This window comes from Camarhynchus parvulus, chromosome 3 (genome assembly GCF_901933205.1).
Source record: "Camarhynchus parvulus chromosome 3, STF_HiC, whole genome shotgun sequence".
Lineage (NCBI taxonomy): Eukaryota > Metazoa > Chordata > Aves > Passeriformes > Thraupidae > Camarhynchus > Camarhynchus parvulus.
This window is the reverse complement of record NC_044573.1, coordinates 111145562-111158669: the sequence shown is the minus strand read 5'-3', so window position 1 is coordinate 111158669 and position 13108 is coordinate 111145562. Positions and strand designations below refer to the sequence as shown.

Below are 13108 nucleotides of genomic sequence, written 5' to 3'. Positions count from 1 at the left end.
GCCACCAGAGGGCACCGCGCCCCCATTTTTGGGCGCCGCTTCCCAGAATGCAGCGAGTGGGGCCGGGGGCTCCGCGGGCTCCGCACGCCGGGCTGCGGCCGCAGGGACAGCGCGGAGCTCCGCGGGGCAGCGCGGCCCCTCCGCCAGGTAAGCGCGGCTCCCCGCGACGCTTCGGACGGCAGGGTGTTATTTAATTTCATTTTATGGTATGTTATTTTCTTGGCTTTATTTGCTGGGTTGTTTTTTTTTTTTTTAGTTTATCGGTTTCGCTTTTTTTTTTTTTTTCATTTATTTTGATATCTTATGTCTTTATTTTATTCTACTTTATAATCACTCCCCGCCCCACAGGAGGGGCGCCCCGGACCCAGCCGGGGAGCAGCACCAGCCCCTCCCGGGATGGGTCCCTTTTGGAGGGGACTCATCCTCCTCCTCCTTTCCCCTCCGTATCCCGGGATGGAGATGTCCCGGGGGCTGAGCATGTCCCTGGGGCTGGGGGTGTTTGGGAACAGGGTTTTTCCTAACCCTGGCTGAGCTGGCAGCTGCCTTCTTGGAGGGGCGAGTGGGCTTTTATCCAGGTCCCCAAAGTTGGGGGAAACTCGTACCGGTGGCCCCGGGTGGCAGCGGCTCCTCTCCCGCTGCGCCGGGATGGTGCAACATAAATTCGGTTTAATGTGACGGCTGCAATGAACCGGCGGGCGGGGGCTGCTGCCCCCGGTGAAAGTTGCGTTCGAGTTTGGCAATTTGGGCCATGGGGAACATTGGAGGCTTTGGAAGGGTTTTTTGGAACAAGGAGAAATCCCTGCAGGGAGGGGAGCCGGGGATGGTCCGAGGGGAGGCGAGCGATGCCCGGGAGCACAGGAATGGTTTTGGCTGCCCTTAAAGAGGAATCTCGGCAGCGCCGGGGTTGTTGTACCTTCATGGTTCAGCTGCGGCCGCGTTAACTCCGTGTCTGGGATGAGAACCAGGAGAGTGGGGGCAGAGCAAAAGGACTTGGAGAAGTCAGGATGCTCTGGTTCCTTGGATCTCGGGGTGCTCAGGACTCGCCATCTCTCTGGAGCTGTGTTTTGAGTTGGTTAAAAACCTGGTTTGCACGAAAGCTCCCAGACAGAGCAGCATGAAAGAAATTTTTTTCCTGAGCCAGCGAGGGAAGTTGGACCCGAGCTAAAGCAAATAAACTTGAATTTCATCATGCTGGGGCTGGGTTTCTTTGTGTTCCGCTCTGCTCTGGGCAGTCCGGGCTTCCCACAGCCCCGTCCAACCTTCACCTTCAAATGTGCCTCAGTGGCCGAGCAAAGAAACTTCTGCTCTTTCGTGCAAACCTCGCTCCCCGCGGAGGCTGCTGTGTCCTCTGCCTCCCTCGGGCTTTTCTCGGTGTGTTTCTCGCCTGGGTTGCTGCAGGAAGGGGCTTTGCAGGCTTTCTGCTCCAGGCTGAGATGCCGCAGACGTGGAAAGTGTGAGCATGGCTGACCTGGCAGGGCTGTGCGTCAGCCGGAGCCCTGCGCTCTGCTCCGCCCGGGGATGTGCCGGCTCCGCGGGCAGCGCCGCTCAGCTCCCGAGGAAAAGGTGCTGCAAAGGAGGGGAAATGGGTAATTTCATCCCTGCTAAAAGCAGAAGGTGCTGAGGTGTTTCTCTGCCCGTCCCCATTGCTGCAGACCTGGCCAGGTCTGGGTGCTGGAGCCCAGCTGCGTCCCCGTGGTCCTGGGAATGTGGCTGCCCAAAGCAGGAGCTGAGGGGATTTCAGGCGTGGAAGTTCTGGTACGTATCATGTTAGGAGACTATAAATGGGTAATTTCATCCCTGCTAAAAGCAGAAGGTGCCGAGGTGTTTCTCTGCCCGTCCCCATTGCTGCAGACCTGGCCAGGTCTGGGTGCTGGAGCCCAGCTGTGTCCCCGCGATCCTGCCCAAAGCAGGAGCTGAGGGCATTTCAGGGATGGAGATGCTGCTACACATCATTGTTAGGAGACTATAAATGGTCCCAGAGAAACCTTGGGCAAGAGCTTTCTCCCTGCTGGGAGAGCCTGTGCAGTCCCAGCAATGCAGGATGGGCACTGTGTTTGTGCAGGAGTGAGGAGATGCAGTCCAGTGCCATCAGAGATGGGGAAAATGGGGTATTAGCAGGGAAAAAAATAATTTAAAAATCAAAATTAAATGATGTGTTGTGCCCTATGTGCTTTTTAAAATAAATAAGGGGGGATGCAAGCCTGTTGATCCCATAGCAAAGGCCTGGGGGAACCTGTGGCTTCTCTGCTGCCCTGCCAGCGCAGAATTTACTGGTGAGACATAAAATTACTGCAATTCATTAAATGCATTCCATCCTCTCACAAGAAAACAGATTAAATGTAGGTGCTGATGTCTCAAGTGCCTGTGAAATGCTGTTACATGGGGAGAGAGGGAAGCTTTTGACACATTGCACAGGTTCCATCCATTAGTCATAATATTTCCACAGCCTGCCACACGTGCACTCACATTTTCATATACGTGGTTGCATGGGAAGCAAATTCAGAGGTGACACAAGAAAATGTGGAGAAACTCAGGTGGGCTTTTCCCCTGCAGGACCCTTTGTTGTCCAAGAGGGACCTCCATCTTCAGTCCATTTGTGGCTGCTTTATTTTTTCTGATACACTTTTGGCTGCTTTGTACCAGCCTTCCTGCTTTGGAGGGAGGGAGGATGGAAATGTTGCAATTCCTGTTGAAGAGTTTGACATTTTGTAGCAGATAAAGCCAAATGCAGACAGTTGCTTCGGTTTGGCTCCTTTTTGCTGAGTTTAAGGGAAGGCAGGATGGGATTCCGGCTGGAGGTGGAGAAAGGAGGTGGCACATACATCCCTCATGTCACAGTGGCATCCAGCTCTGGTGTTTTTAGCAGGCATACATCTCTGGGAACAGGCTCTTTCCAACTGGTTTTGTGCCCAGAAACTTGAATCACTCATATCCAGCAAAAATATGAAGGTGAGGGAACATCTGCTCCCATATCACTGACGTCAGTTTCTGTGGCAGCTGTGATTTGGTCACTGGGGACACCAAAAAGGATTTTGTGACTGTTGGGTGAGCTGGAACTGAAGGTTCACAACTGCTTCCTTCATTTCTTCTATTTCTCTGTCTCCCTTGGGAATGAGGAAAGGGTTTCCAGTCCCATGTCAGCGTTGGTTTTTATTGTATCTATAGTTGGTCGAACTTCTGCTCGACCTGGAAATGGTCAAGCAGAAGTTTTATGGTTCTTGTAGCAGGACCAGGAGAGCTCCTGGTGGTCCTTCAGATGCTCAAGGTTGTCAGATGGATGTTCACACCTGCTGACTGCTCCCAGCCAGGGATGGCTCTTTCCAGATGTGCCATTTTTTGGGTTTCTTCCCCAAACATCCCCTGGATTTTCTACAGCTGGGATGTCCAGTTGCAGAAGGAGATGGAGCTGCTCTCTGGGCTGTGTCACATCCCTGCCCTTTCTCTATTCCCTTGGAAAAATCATTCTATGGAATGTGGCCCAGGGATGCTTTTTCCTTCAGAATGAGTCTGAACTTGCCCAGTTCAGCTGCAAAGCCCTCAGCTGCTTGTGTGGGCCACTCTTTAAAAAACAAAGGCACTTAAAAAACTATTATTTTCCCCAAAAATAGCTTTGGTGGCTGTGACTGTCACTGAGTCACATTCCTGGTGGTTAAATGATGGCTTTGCTCCTATTAGTTAATAAGGCAATTATTATGATAGGAATTTAACAGGAAATTGTTAAACTAATTAATTCAATTAATAGGAAATGTTAACGAGCATCTGCCCGTCTCTGGGGCTGCCTGTGGATGATCTCTGTACGAGCCTGTGTCCACTCCAGATATCAGAGGGAGCTGGGGGACCCGGTTTGGCCACGTGGCACCACCAAGGGGACCATTTGCTGGCCAGCCAAGTGGCCGGCGTGGCAAGGGGAGCATCCAGCTCTCAGCAGGAGCTGGCAGCAAAGCCAGGCTTGCTTTTGACTCATCTGGCTGGGAGGTGGGAGCGTGTCCTGGTGCCAAAGGAGGAGAAACTCCTTATTTCTGAAACAGGGCAGAAGGAGGAATCGCTGCCAGCAATGCAGAGGGGCTGGAAGGAGGCAAAAAGGGTGATGAAAATCACTCATCAGCCCTGATGCATCTCCACCGTGGCCTTAGGAACAGATCCACCTTCAGATGGTATCAAAATGGTAAAAAATCTGATGTTCCTGGCTGCCTTGAGTGCCACTCTCCTCACGTGCTGTGATCCTGTCCTAGACTTCCATTGAGTCCTGGCTCTGGCCTTGGTTTGCCAATCTGAGATTTCTTCCAATCAAAAATCAGAAAACTCTGAAAATTCAAACAAAAGCCCAAGCAATTCCTTCTCTTGCAGCTTTCATTTCACAGTTCACCTCCCTTTCTGGCTATAATTCCTGCTGGGGCTTCTGGCTTCCTAGAGAAAGGGTAAAAAAAAGAAAAAAGAAAGCAGGCATTTAATAATAGATCAAAAATGAGATTATGCAGTAAGTCAGCCCTCCCCTTCCCAAAATGCAACCAAAGAAATTGCAAAGCACCTTGAAAAAGAAAAGGAAAACAGTGTAGATCAAACCTGATGTTAAGTATGGATGAGGTGTTTATATTTTATTTAATGGCTGTGTGCTGTCCTGGAGCAGCCACCCTCCCCTGAATTTCTGTTTGTGATTAATTAAACAGTAGAGATGAACTGGGATGGGGCAAATTCAGTGGATCTCCAAATGGGAATGCACAGGTTGGCTGCTTGGCACAGCTGGTGGTTGTAGTTGGAGGCAGCTCCCAAAAACCTGGAGGTTTGATGAGAGGCTCCTTGTCCATCCCTGCTGACTCTGGACCAGTTCTGACCACGTTTGGTGGAGCACTGGGGTCGCCAAGGGAAGGGAACCCAAGGGGCTTTGTGCCAAATGAGTGGGTGCCAGCAGAAGTGCCCTGATGGAGGGAAGAGGTGATTATTAATCATGGCTAATTAGTCACCAGCCAGGCTGCCCTGGGAAGCTGGGCAAGCCCCAGCCTGGGCCAGTGCTCAGCCAAGGCTTGATGAGACACGGCTTCCCTGGAAAGGAGGCTTAGCCCTGGCGCTGGGCATCGAGGCTGTCACCCCCAGGCCTGTTCTTGTTCGCTGTAAATCCTCTGGCTCTTTCAGCTTTGGGTTTGGTGGGGCCAAACGTGGGAGGGTGGGAGCTGAGATAGGCCTGTGGGGAATGCCTCCTGCTGGATCATCCCAAAGGTCTCCAGAGCCAGCGTGGATGTTGTGTATGCCAGGAGCGCAGGCTCTGGTGGGCTGGGCTGGGAGGAGCTGCAAGGGGAAGGCTCTGGCTCTTGCACAGTGGCTCCACCAGGACAGCAGAGGACCTTCAGCCTGACCCGCCTGAGGTCCTGTGCGCACCCTTGATGAGTAAAATATCAAGAGGGACACGAGGCATAGAGAGTCCTCTCGCATGTCATCCTTGTCCAACATGGATAACCCATCCTGGGTCATGCCATGAGGATGAACCTCCCCACCAGACCACGTTGGAGGGGCTTGGAGCAACCTGGTCTAGTGAAGGGTCTCTGTCCTTGGCAGGGGCTTGGAATGAGATGAACTTTTAAGTTCCCTTCCAACACAAGCCACTACACATTTGTATGATTCTATAAATCTACATAAATTTTCTTTCCTGCTAAATCACCCAGTTTTAAGCACAGAAGGTGCCACAGCCCCTCTCTGTGAGGAGAAGAGGCTGAGGAGCCACATCCATCACAGCTCTGGTGGTGAAGGCAGGGCAAGGAGAGAACAGGAGCAGCAATCCCGTGCTGGCTCTGGCACATGGGGCTGTGAATGTTCACCAAGGGTTGCCAGAGCACCAGACGAGGCAGAAGTTGCTGGAAATCACCACTCCCATGTGTGATTAGCATCCTCTAAGGTGTTCATTTGTCTTCCTTGTCACCTTCTTGGTCTCATCTTTCTACTTGTAGAGTTGGAGAAGAATCTGTTTCATTACCTGCTGGGCTGCTGCTCTTCTTGTTTATTCCCCAGAAGGAAGAAAATTAGATGTGCCAGAGCTGAAACTTTCAAAAATAAATAAATCCAGACTTTGGAAACAACCACTTGGAGGTAGAATGAGCCTCAACAAGAAAATATTTGTCTTCCACCTTTTTCTGAGACTGGCTGGGACTAAAGTGCAGGGAGAAGACAGGGCAAGGTTTACTTTCTTTTAATTTCGAATATATTCTGAAAACAGAGCAGTTGGAATTCCCTTTTTTCCTTGAAGTTGCTTTGCCAAGTTTGGGTGGAGAAAACCAGCTGAAAGCCTTGCCTTGGTGGATGTGGGATGGAGGCAGGAACACATTAATTTTCTTTATTTACCTATTTTTACCAGTGAGGCCCTAAGGCAAAGAGCAAAGCCGTGGCATGCAGGCAACAGGAGCACTTTTCCCTCCCAATCCCTTTTCCCAGCGCCAACAAGATCAGCACTGAAGATACACAATTGAGTCAGCAATGCAGATGCCATCAAATGTCTGCTTATTCCAGAGCATGAATCAGAGCAGTGTCAGAGCCTCATATCCTGCATCTCCTGATAAGAGTGCAGTTACCTCTGAGGGAACCAAACACGGTGAAATCCCATTATCCTGCCTCTTGCAAGCACCTATAACTCACTGGGACCAGCACTGCTGATTTTAATGCAACTTCTGCTGCAGCATGTACAGACTGCTATTTTAATTTTTTTAAATTTTTTTTAATTTTTTTTTAATCCCACATCCTGGAGCCAAAAGATGTTGTGGGTTTATTATCTGTTTTTATTACATATGACCAGCATGGCTTTGTGTACATACATATGTATATGAATATATAAATATGAGTATTTTCTGGAGCACAAGCTGTCTGTGTTAAGCCCTGTTAGACCAGTGAGAGCAGCCTGTGCCACCAGTCCAGGTGCTGGTTGCTCACTCTATGTGCTTTCCCAATGTATGGTATCCTTGGAGAAAAAATGGATTAACTTCATTTGACTCTCCAATCATGCTTTTACCTCCAAAACCATCTTAATTTCAAGGCTTAAAATCTTTCCCTTTCAGTTTGCTGTGGGAATCACATGCAGAAGTGAAACCCTTTACACCCAGAAGTTCTCTGCTTCTCCCCTGCAGGACTTTTCCATGCCCAGCTCTGTGACAGGCCAGCTCAGTGACAGAGTTTCCTGCTATTGTTGCAGGGGGACAGCTTCTGGCTCCCTCCACAAGGGTTATGTGTGGTCACTGGCTTTTGCATCATTGCTTCTTTTCTCCTGATCCCAGGGCACCAGCTGTGTTATGTTCCTGCTGCAGTCCCCATTCTGCACCTGGCCTGAAAAGCCTCAGTGGGATGGAAGGAGGCCTGCAGTAGTGCAGTTTATATCCCCTAAAAACAGACACAACAGTGAAATTTTGCTAAAATCTGTCTGGGTTGCCCCCAAGGGACACGTGGAGCTGTTTAAAAGACATTTATGCCACTGTGGTGGTGGTGGAGGCAGAGAAGGATAATTTTCACCTCAGATTCCTCTTTTGAGGGGCTTGTTTGTTCCTTGGGGTTTTTCTGCACCAGAGCCTACAGAAGTTGAGGGGATAAAAAGCAATTCTGTGGTTTCCCATCTGTAGATTTGAGAGAAAATGAGTTCAAATCCACCACCTTGAGTTACATCATAAATCTCACTGCAGAAACACGGAGCCTAGACATTAATAATTAGGAGCTTGCACAATAAAGGACTGGAATATTTCACAAATGACACACCATCTTTCAATCCAGCTGATGCTGTGCAGAGATCTGTGTGAAAGTTCTGTGCAGCCAAGGTGCAGAACTTTTTGCTCCCATTTTTGCCTCTTGAAGATGGGAAGGAAAAATCAGGTTGCATCCCCAAAGTATTCACTAAAGCTCAAGTATGGGAGTTTTAATGTTTCCCTCTATTAGAAAGTGTTTGTATGTGCTGAAAGAAAATTATGCCAATTAATAGTTATCCTTTCCCAGCTTCCCACGTCTTGAAATCACTCCAGTTCAGCCAAGCTGCTTCCTATCAAACTTCACACAAAAAAGAAAGAATCTGCTGGGCTGTGACTGAACACGAGCAACGTTACTCCCCAGGGGTCTGTGTCCCTGAGCTTTGAGGGCTGCAGGAAAAGGGCTGTGGGCCGTGAGATGACAAATGGAACTCCACAGTTGCTCGTTCATGCTCCAGCAAAGCTTTGGTTTGGGTTGTAGATATTTCCCAGCCACGAGGCTGAAATCTCAGCAGCTCTTATGTGAATATTCTTCACCTTTTTTTGTTAATGCAGTTTGAAGTAATTGGAGGGCTGGTGATATTTTGAGCAATTTATCCACCTGGGAAATGATGACCTTGGATTTATTCAATCAAATATTATCAAGATTAAGAGTGCAAATAGCTGAGCTTGTCAGTCACAAGGAATTGTGTTGCAGCCTGGGTTCAAATCCATCACCTGAAACCAGGGGACTCTGGCAGGATATTCTTCATTCATCAGCAAGAGGCATCACAGCAAGATCATTTCACTGTAATTCATCAATTTATCAGGCTGCTCAATTAAGCGGGGGCTGGAGGGAGGATAAAGGGAATGATTCTGCCTGTTGTAATGAATCTTTGACCACCTGAGGACTTTTTTTGCTCCTTGCTCTTCCGTGTTTCATGTTGCCTTGAAGGCCTCGTTAAAAGGAAAACATAATCACAATGGTGGTGCAGAGAGGCTTAAAGAATTAAAAGGATTGGTGAATTAGAGCTTTTGCTCTACCTGAGTTGTCACTGACCTGGGCCTGACAACCATAATCTGAAGAAACCTTGGAGAATCTTGGGTGGACTTATGGAAGAAAATGACTGAAGTGAAACTTTGTGCAGCCTGGAGTAAAGGGATGGACCTTTAGGTCCATCTCAGCTCTGTTCTTCCTGTGTCTGGGGTGCAACCCCAAGCTTGTTGGTGAAGCATTTGGGAGTGTGGTGCAACCTCTGAGTGCTGAGAGGGTCCTGGCTGGCATCAGCTGCCCTGGGACATTGGCAGTGACATTCTGCTGCTGGCTGATGACAAGAAGCTAGGCTGGGCATTTCTTTATCAGTGTGGTATTTTAGACATTTGGCTGTTCCCCAGTTCATCCAAACTCTGATTTTTCTCTGTGGTTACACCTAAATCTCTAGGTTGTTTCACTGCTTGGGATCTCTGCTCAGATCTGTGACACAAACCCCAACATCTGTGTTGTTTTCTTACAAAATGAGCCCCAGTCTCACCCAATCACCCCAAAACTTCTGAACTTGTTTCAGGCAAGCCTGATGAAGAGACGCTGGGCTGAAGGGTAAGGAAGGTTGTGTAAGTTCATGCAAAACAAGCGTGAGGGATAGCCCAGGTACTCACAGAGCCTCGGGGCAGGGTGGAGCTCCAGCTGCGGGAGCGGATACCAGACAGTCCCCAGGAGGGAGGGAGAGAGGGAAATCTTCCAGCTGTTCATGGGCTCCACCAACGGGAGCAAAACGCTTGAGCAAATCCAAGCACTCCAGGAAAGCATTTCATCCTGCCTGAGTTTCTCACGTGTCCTGTTGTTTTCTTTCAACAAAAGCAAGAGAAAGGGAGAATTCATTTGAATTTAATGTTAAAATATCTCCAAAAAGATGAAGCAAAAGGAACTGTTACAAAGAGGGATAGGTGAAGATTAAAACCACTTTATTTCTCTCGTTGTCCCTTGCACACTCATTATACATATACATAGCCTGATCATCTGCTAAACAGCAAAATAAATTGCAAAGGAGACAATACAAATCAGGATGAAAGGGGAAATAAAAAGAGAGCCTGAGTCAGGTCTGCTCTGCTTATCTGAGCCGAGGGGGAGCCTGCCTGGTGCTCCTGACGGATTTTTTCAGGCAAGATAATGCGTTGGGTTGATGACAGTTTATGAGATAGACTTCGAGGGGTATGAAAATTGCTGGTAGGTACTTGAATGGCTCTGACTGCACGGTGTGAATTGGAGTCGAGTCGCAACAATTTCCCTAAAGCTGTGCAGATTAACATAAAAATACCAAGGAAGTCCAATCTTTGAATTTTTATCTGCTTCAGCTCGAGAGAGTCAAATAGGGGCATTACAGAAGTGCCATCCATTTGAATCGATTGTCACTGCAGCTTTTGTGGAAAGGCTGCATCTGGGCTTATTGATAACGTTGTTGAGGTGCTTGGAAACACAAGTGTGTTGGCTCTGTTTTCCCTTTAGTAACTTATTCTTGTTTCTGGCATTTTGTTAAAATATTTTTTAGTTCTGGTCTCCTCTGGAGATCTCCGCTGAGCTGAGCATTGGTAACAGAGATGTTCTGTGCATCTTTTCTCCAAGAGTTTGCCATAAACCTGAATCTGTTTCAAAGCTTTCTTGTAAATTTTAAGGTAATTTTATTTGCTGGAGGAAAAACTGAGATGAAGGAGAGAATCTAAGAATTGTGATTTACTAACCTCTTAGTGAGAAGGCTTAGCTAGGTGCTTTTTTTCCTTTGTTAAACCATAAAATCTGAAGTGCAAGTTTAGCGGCCAAAACCTCCTGTTGACCTCCATCATAGCATCACTTCACCCATTTTACTTCTGCTGCTGCTCTGCTGCTTCCTACCTGCACAAAGATACAAAATCAGTCTCACACACATTACAGAAGTAACTTCATATGTGAAGTTTCAGGTTTGGAGACAAGTGTTTTAGGTTGTAGATGTGTCCTGCTGTCGAAGAAACACGAGGCAAATTCCACCTACTGAGGGGGCTGTGTCACTGAGAGCCTTGTGCTCCTCTGGTTTAAAAAATTGCTTTTTAGGAGCTGTGGCCAATGACTTCACCGTTTTGCCTTTGTTCTCATCTTTATAAACAGTTCCTGCACCTAAGGAGGTGGTTGTGAGAATTAGTCATTGGGTTTAGAGCTCTTTGAAGACTGCAAGTGGTAGATTACAGCTCAATGTTTATTAATGCCATGGCTTAATATGATGAGAACGTTTCACAGCCCAGCTGGTTGCAGTGGGCTTTACCTCACTGATGTCCCCCAGCTGTGCCAGCTGTGCCCCCCCATTATCTGGCCCATCACACCTGATCCATGGGCTGCAGCAGCACGGAGCCTTCCCTCTCCACCCTCCCCCAGCAGGTTCTGCTTCCCCTGGCATCCTGCCACAGCACAAGCCAAGTTTAAATCTGGTTCTGTGTTTTTGGCTTCGTTCCTTCAAAATGTTTTCAATTTTCTTGGCTTCAACTGATCCCAGTGGCATCTTTTTATGATGCACTTTATTCTACTGCTTCAAGTGCAATAACACTCCTAAAGTTCAGTCTATTTTTAATTACAAAAAAAAAAAAAAAAAAGAGCATACCATTGTTCTGTTGCTGGTAGTGGGAGAAAGGGAGGATTTTTCTTCATCTTTAAATTTGATTGAATTTAAATCTCTACGTATGTAGTGGTTTTTGCTGTAATTGGAAGGGCAAATGGCTGTTTGCTCTTGCACTCTTGGGAGCCAATAGTGGTATTGATTAAACAAAAGTATTGCCACGTGTTGGAGGATCTCAGAGTGCTTCAGGACTGGTGAATGAAGATTTGGACAATGTCATCACTTTCTCTGCTTTTCTCTCCGATGCGGAAGCTGAAAAAACTTTGTAAGGCTGACACTGAGGCAATGCTTGCTGGGACAGCTCCTGATCTGTAGCAGTGCATGTGCAGAGCTGGGTCAAACCCTCCCCAGAGCAGCTGGAGGAGTGATTCCCATGTTTATTCTCCACTTTGCCCCTCTCCCTGAGCTCTCTTTGGCTGCTGTTGCACCAGGAAAAGCTTCCTTGCCTGTGGCTGCTGTGGTGGTGTCAGCCCATGAGTTTCTGCAGTTCCTGTCCAGGCATGGATTTATGGGGAGGGAAAAAAGGGATGGGAGGAGGACAGTGTCTGTGCTTGGGTTGTGTGAGTGTCCTCTCCTTGACAGGTAGGTTAAAGAAAATGTTTAGCCAAGTGGTTTTTGCCACTTTTCATTTTACTTGCGCATCAGCTCTTCCTTTGCATGAGAATAGAAATTAGTTTTGTTTCAAGTTCTGGAAACCTGAAGACATGCTGAATAGGTAGAAGTTTGTTCTATTTATAGGTTGCAGAATTTCTTTGTACAATAAACCAGTTTGTTTTAATTTAAACTATGTATTCAGCATATTTAGCTTCATTTTATTTAACTACAAGTTCGACATGTCTTTTTCATTGTTTTTGAAATTTGTGACATAAACCTGAAGTACAATGAAAAAGTCAGACTAGTCATTAAGAAACTTCATTTACCATTTTTAACATCAAATGTGTTGGCTTGCATAGTTTATTAATTTTTACAGATGCCCAACTGTAAAAATAGGACAGCTTTGCAGTTCAGGCAAAGGCCTGATTTATGAAGGAATATGCCTTTGTTGTTCTCCACAAGCAAAAACCAGTCTTTCATTAAAGAAAAAACGCCCCCAAAAATGCAAAGCAAGAGAGTTTAAATCAATCAGAATTGAAGAATTTTGCTCCTGTTTTGCATCAATAAATCCTGTATTAAAGGCAGAAAAGGCAGGATGGTTGAAGAAGGATTGGCAGGCAGGTTAGCAGTAGTGTTCCTCATGGACTGGTCTCAAGCCTGGTATTAATCCAGGTACTGACTAATGATAGAGCAGAAATTAATGGGATTTGGAGGTGTCATTAGAAAAGGAAAACCAGGAGATCCCAGGAGAAGAATGACTGACTTTGGGACCATTTGTCTGTAAGCAAATGTGAGTTCTTGTAATGCAAACTCTGACAGAAAGCTGGGGGTTCTGTGTGGGAATTGGGATGTATTTATCAACCACAGGATAATTCTGATGTCCTGATGATACAGATACGTCTGGGATCACATTTGTCACCTGAATTATTCCCACTGGTGACAAAGAAATGTGAATGCCACTGCAACGGGTTTTAGTGAGGCATGGCTTAAAATGCATTCTGCATTCCTTGTCCATAGAAGAAAGATTGATTCCAGCTGGAAAAGGTGCAGCAGAGGGCATCTGCTAGAAATGATCTGGTGAACAGGAATCCAGCTCCCAAAATGATTAAAGGAACCTGGATGGTGATGTGGTGACAAAAAAAGGCAGAGAAAAATTAGATTCCTCCTCTATAAATACACTGGTGTAAA

At 47.1% G+C, this 13108-nt stretch overlaps 1 protein-coding gene across 3 annotated transcripts in view; it reads left to right on the top strand.

The window, feature by feature from the left end:
* The first annotated feature begins 61 nt into the window (after positions 1-61).
* EXTL3 (exostosin like glycosyltransferase 3) overlaps positions 62-13108 on the top strand; it is a 151712-nt gene continuing 138665 nt past the window's right edge. For 2 of the 3 annotated variants that reach the window (XM_030946517.1, XM_030946510.1), the window contains exon 1: positions 62-147. The gene's annotated coding sequence lies outside the window, so the exon portion shown is untranslated. Of the gene's footprint in view, positions 207-13108 lie in introns of all 3 variants that reach the window. The other variant, XM_030946511.1, reaches the window with a different exon arrangement.